A 6,838-nucleotide genomic window follows, 5' to 3' on the forward strand; every position below is an offset into this window, starting at 1 on the left:
ATCTTATGTAATGTGTATTAAGAAGATCAACAGGTTGTCCAGTTTCTACTTGGAGCTTACAGTTATAACACAATGACACATGTCTTAATGATATGTTATAGTCAAAGATTAACTGATGAGCCAAATTACATCCAAGACAATAGAAGAGCCAAAGATAACAAGAATACCCTCATATATAGAGAGCTACTGTATTAGAATAAAGATTGATTTATGCAAGGTCTTGGAAGCTCTTGTAAGTCTATGTGAATGTGTCACGTAAACCATTTTCAGGACTCATGGGAACATATAGGCCATCATGGCATCTGATAATTTATCAGGAGAATACATACTGCAAGTTTTATTATCCTTGGTGGATATTATTATCCTTGATCTAGCCCCATACCATATTCATCTTTTCAGAGAAGATCAAGCTTCCATTCAGTAACCTGGGGCGGCATTTCTCCACTCAACACGCCAGTAAATGTGTCGTTTCACATTCTTACCACGCTATGTGCTGGGTACAGATATAACGCATGCACATTACATTTGTGGTCATAGGTTTGCATACCCTGGTAGAAATTGTGAAATTTTGGCACTGATTTTGGAAATATGACACATCATGCAAAAAAAAAATATATAGACACAACAGAAATCACCAAATTGCCCTGATCAGAAGTTTACATACCCTTAAATGTTTGGCCTTATTACAGACACATAAGGTGACACACACAGGTGAAAATGGCAATTAAAGGTGAATTTCCCACACCTGTGTTTTTTTCATTGCAATTTCTGTCTGTGTATAAATAGTCAATGAGTTCGTTAGCTCTCGTGGATGCACTGAGCAGGCTAGATACTGAGCCATGGGGAGCAGCAAAGAACTGTCAAAATACCTGCATAACAAGGTAATGGAACTTTATAAAGATGGAAAAGGATATAAATAGATATCCAAAGCCTTGCAAATGCCACTCAGTACTGTTCAATCACTTATTTGAGAAGTGGAAAATTCAGGGATCTCTAGATAGCAAGCCAATGTCAGGTAGACCAAGAAAGATTTCAGCCAAAACAGCCAGAAGAATTGTTTGGGATACAAAGAAAACCCCACAGGTAACCTCAGGGGAAATACAGGCTGCTCTGGAAAAAGACGGCGTGGTTGTTTCAAGGAGCACAATACGACGACACTTGAACAAAAATTAGCTGCATGGTCGAGTTGCCAGAAAGAAGACTTTACTGTGCCAATGCCACAAAAAAGCCTGGTTACAATATGCCCCGACAACACCTTGACACGCCTCACAGCCTCTGGCACACTGTAATTTGGAGTGACGAGACCAAAATATCGCTTTGTGGTCACAACTGTAGAATCTGAGCATTAACAATTACAATATGAATGTACGTTTCATTGGAAGTGAATGTGCCTAGATAATGAGAACAACAGAAACCTCTCTGTTTAGATTATCTCTCAGTAGGTAGCGCTCTAATGACAGGAATGTTTACGATGGCCATATGGCATGGGGGTTGACTCCTAAAAAGTTAGAAACGCCCTTAATGTATAGGCTAGCTGGTAACCAACATTACAGTGAGAAGAGATTGACTGAGATGAGATTGAGGTTGTGTAAGGAAGACCAGGTCCGTAACCTCATGAACAAGACTTTCTAATGCTGCAATAAATAATATACTTTCTCTCTCCCTTGACAAACGGGTATGCTAATTATTACAACCACTATACGAAACGGCCGATTTCTAACACAACCATAAGCGCTATGTTTTGAGAGGGGTCAACAAGGCCTATAGTGAACAGAATACCATCCCCACTATGAAGCATGGTGGTGGCTCAATGATGTTTTGGGGGTGTGTGAGCTCTAAAGGCACGGGGAATCTTGTGAACATTGATGGCAAGATGAATGTAGCATGTTATCAGAAAATACTGGCAGACAATTTGCATTCTTCTGCACGAAAGCTGTGCATGGGACACTTGGACTTTCCAGCCCGAAAATGACCCTAAGCACAAGGCCAATTGGTCATCCTCAAGTGGTTACAGCAGAAAAAGGTGAAGGTTCAGGAGTGGCCATCACAGTCTCCTGACCTTAATATCATCGAGCCACTCTGGGGAGATCTCAAACATGCGGTTCATGCAAGACAAACAAAGAATGTGAATCCCATAAGAAATAAAAGATGTGTTTTGCCTGCTCACTCATGTTTTCTTTATAAATGGTACATATACTACCAATTCTCCAAGGGTATGCAAACTTTGGAGCACAACTGCACATGGGCAATACCACTTATGTATATGGAGTTCATTACACACACACACCATCAGCGCAAATGCATCTGGCCATACACACATAGACACACACGCAAACACAGACAGACAGGCAGGCAGGCAGACACACATATTCTGGCCAGGTTGGCTTGAGCCACAACTTAATAACAGATTGGGCTGGAGTGTTCCGCTCATTCTTCATAAGGCGTGAAGTGGAGCATGACTAACGTGACCTGCCAGCCCAGAGAGATCATTTGTCTGTGTCTCTGGTTACAGTGTTAACTTACAGTTAGCCCAGAGAGACCATGTGTTTGTGTCTCTGGTTGCAGAGTTAACTTACAACCAGCCCAGAGAGACCATGTGTCTGTGTCTCTGGTTGCAGTGTTAACTTACAGCCAGCCCAGAGAGACCATGTGTTTGTGTCTCTGGTTGCAGTGTTAACTTACAGCCAGCCCAGAGAGACCATGTGTCTGTGTCTCTGGTTGCAGTGTTAACTTACAGCCAGCCCAGAGACCGTGTGTCTGTGTCCCTGTTTGCTGTGTTAACTTACAGCCAGCCCAGAGAGACCATGTGTCTGTGTCTCTGGTTGCAGTGTTAACTTACAGCCAGCCCAGAGAGACCATGTGTTTGTGTCTCTGGTTGCAGTGTTAACTTACAGCCAGCCCAGAGAGACCATGTGTCTGTGTCTCTGGTTGCAGTGTTAACTTACAACCAGCCCAGAGAGACCATGTGTCTGTGTCTCTGGTTGCAGTGTTAACTTACAGCCAGCCCAGAGAGACCATGTGTTTGTGTCTCTGGTTGCAGTGTTAACTTACAGCCAGCCCAGAGAGACCACGTGTCTGTGTCTCTGGTTGCAGTGTTAACTTACAACCAGCCCAGAGAGACCATGTGTCTGTGTCTCTGGTTGCAGTGTTAACTTACAGCCAGCCCAGAGAGACCATGTGTTTGTGTCTCTGGTTGCAGTGTTAACTTACAGCCAGCCCAGAGAGACCATGTGTCTGTGTCTCTGGTTGCAGTGTTAACTGACAGCCAGCCCAGAGAGACCATGTGTCTGTGTCTCTGGTTGCAGTGTTAACTGACAGCCAGCCCAGAGAGACCATGTGTCTGTGTCTCTGGTTGCAGTGTTAACTTACAACCAGCCCAGAGAGACCATGTGTTTGTGTCTCTGGTTGCAGTGTTAACTTACAGTTAGCCCAGAGAGACCATGTGTTTGTGTCTCTGGTTGCAGTGTTAACTTACAGTTAGCCCAGAGAGACCATGTGTCTGTGTCTCTGGTTGCAGTGTTAACTTACAGCCAGCCCAGAGACCGTGTGTCTGTGTCCCTGTTTGCTGTGTTAACTTACAGCCAGCCCAGAGAGACCATGTGTCTGTGTCTCTGGTTTCAGTGTTAACTTACAGCCAGCCCAGAGAGACCATGTGTTTGTGTCTCTGGTTGCAGTGTTAACTTACAGCCAGCCCAGAGAGACCATGTGTCTGTGTCTCTGGTTGCAGTGTTAACTTACAACCAGCCCAGAGAGACCATGTGTCTGTGTCTCTGGTTGCAGTGTTAACTTACAGCCAGCCCAGAGAGACCATGTGTTTGTGTCTCTGGTTGCAGTGTTAACTTACAGCCAGCCCAGAGAGACCACGTGTCTGTGTCTCTGGTTGCAGTGTTAACTTACAGCCAGCCCAGAGAGACCATGTGTTTGTGTCTCTGGTTGCAGTGTTAACTTACAGCCAGCCCAGAGAGACCATGTGTCTGTGTCTCTGGTTGCAGTGTTAACTTACAGCCAGCCCAGAGAGACCATGTGTTTGTGTCTCTGGTTGCAGTGTTAACTTACAGCCAGCCCAGAGAGACCATGTGTTTGTGTCTCTGGTTGCAGTGTTAACTTACAGCCAGCCCAGAGAGACTATGTGTCTGTGTCTCTGGTTGCAGTGTTAACTTACAACCAGCCCAGAGAGACCATGTGTTTGTGTCTCTGGTTGCAGTGTTAACTTACAGTTAGCCCAGAGAGACCATGTGTTTGTGTCTCTGGTTGCAGTGTTAACTTACAGTTAGCCCAGAGAGACCATGTGTCTGTGTCTCTGGTTGCAGTGTTAACTTACAGCCAGCCCAGAGACCGTGTGTCTGTGTCCCTGTTTGCTGTGTTAACTTACAGCCAGCCCAGAGAGACCATGTGTCTGTGTCTCTGGTTTCAGTGTTAACTTACAGCCAGCCCAGAGAGACCATGTGTTTGTGTCTCTGGTTGCAGTGTTAACTTACAGCCAGCCCAGAGAGACCATGTGTCTGTGTCTCTGGTTGCAGTGTTAACTTACAACCAGCCCAGAGAGACCATGTGTCTGTGTCTCTGGTTGCAGTGTTAACTTACAGCCAGCCCAGAGAGACCATGTGTTTGTGTCTCTGGTTGCAGTGTTAACTTACAGCCAGCCCAGAGAGACCACGTGTCTGTGTCTCTGGTTGCAGTGTTAACTTACAACCAGCCCAGAGAGACCATGTGTCTGTGTCTCTGGTTGCAGTGTTAACTTACAGCCAGCCCAGAGAGACCATGTGTTTGTGTCTCTGGTTGCAGTGTTAACTTACAGCCAGCCCAGAGAGACCATGTGTCTGTGTCTCTGGTTGCAGTGTTAACTGACAGCCAGCCCAGAGAGACCATGTGTCTGTGTCTCTGGTTGCAGTGTTAACTGACAGCCAGCCCAGAGAGACCATGTGTCTGTGTCTCTGGTTGCAGTGTTAACTTACAACCAGCCCAGAGAGACCATGTGTTTGTGTCTCTGGTTGCAGTGTTAACTTACAGTTAGCCCAGAGAGACCATGTGTTTGTGTCTCTGGTTGCAGTGTTAACTTACAGTTAGCCCAGAGAGACCATGTGTCTGTGTCTCTGGTTGCAGTGTTAACTTACAGCCAGCCCAGAGACTGTGTGTCTGTGTCCCTGTTTGCTGTGTTAACTTACAGCCAGCCCAGAGAGACCATGTGTCTGTGTCTCTGGTTTCAGTGTTAACTTACAGCCAGCCCAGAGAGACCATGTGTTTGTGTCTCTGGTTGCAGTGTTAACTTACAGCCAGCCCAGAGAGACCATGTGTCTGTGTCTCTGGTTGCAGTGTTAACTTACAACCAGCCCAGAGAGACCATGTGTCTGTGTCTCTGGTTGCAGTGTTAACTTACAGCCAGCCCAGAGAGACCATGTGTTTGTGTCTCTGGTTGCAGTGTTAACTTACAGCCAGCCCAGAGAGACCACGTGTCTGTGTCTCTGGTTGCAGTGTTAACTTACAGCCAGCCCAGAGAGACCATGTGTTTGTGTCTCTGGTTGCAGTGTTAACTTACAGCCAGCCCAGAGAGACCATGTGTCTGTGTCTCTGGTTGCAGTGTTAACTGACAGCCAGCCCAGAGAGACCATGTGTCTGTGTCTCTGGTTGCAGTGTTAACTGACAGCCAGCCCAGAGAGACCATGTGTCTGTGTCTCTGGTTGCTGTGTTAACTGACGCACCTCAAACCCCTCCACTGTCTCTTCTAGTGCCTCGACATTCCACACTCATGTCCTGTTCAAATGCACATATTAAACACCATTCATCATTCTCTGACAGGGCTATGTGATCTCACGGGAGCCTGCTGCTTTTTATGACCACCAATGACAGGGCAAGCTGGAGAGGCCACAGCGCACGGCTTGCGGCGTAGGTGGAGAGGAAACTGAAATAGGAGCGTCTCTGTTCATGAAGCATGTAAGTCATCGCAATAATACGGGCCCTCCGACATGTTATTTTTATGCTCAGTGTCTGACAATTTGTATTCAGCTTTCTCTCACACCACACACGCACACATGCACACACATTCGCGCACACAAACACACACACACACACACACACATGCATAACAAAAACAGAACACACAAATAAACACAAAATACACAAACTGTTGCCCTGAGAATGATTTTAACAGCTATCTTAAAGGCAACTGCTTTGCACCAGAAAGACAATAGTGAAGATGATTATTTCTTCCTGACTGGACACTACAGATAAAATTCTGTTGATTGGCTAATTTACTGACATGTTTACTAATACATTGTTGAATAATATTATAAAGTCCAGAATTCAAGTGGATATTGCTCTTTATCTGACAATATTGGTGTAAAAGACACAGCAGCGGTTACTGTGGATTTTGTTCATTCTTCCATTGAATCATGAGCACAACATCAAGGTGAAGGTAAAAAAATAGAATTATCATACAGCCTCTGTGACTTTGCTGTCCTTTGGCAGCTGCAAGTTAGCACAAGTCCCACCAACATGTAAAGCTTTATGGCAACACTACCCACTTAACTGCCATACAACACATTTTAACATCTGTTATAGTATTTGACACAGTTGTAAATACTAATGTGTAATGATATAAAGTTGTTAAACTAGTTATAATAGGTGATATAGATTACTGAATGAACTGAACCGATGAGTTAAAAGTATCACAAAACCATCCATGAATTCCAAGAAACATGGGCAAATGGGAGCACAGGTGTGATTAGGATGTTTTTGAAAATATCCTTTCACATTAACTTCAAACTTAACAGTATTTTCATCTTAAAATGTATTGTTTATCTCAATATATCCAATGTTCTCTCATCTGCTTCATGTTTTT

Source organism: Esox lucius, chromosome 19 (genome assembly GCF_011004845.1).
Source record: "Esox lucius isolate fEsoLuc1 chromosome 19, fEsoLuc1.pri, whole genome shotgun sequence".
NCBI classification, from domain to species: domain Eukaryota; kingdom Metazoa; phylum Chordata; class Actinopteri; order Esociformes; family Esocidae; genus Esox; species Esox lucius.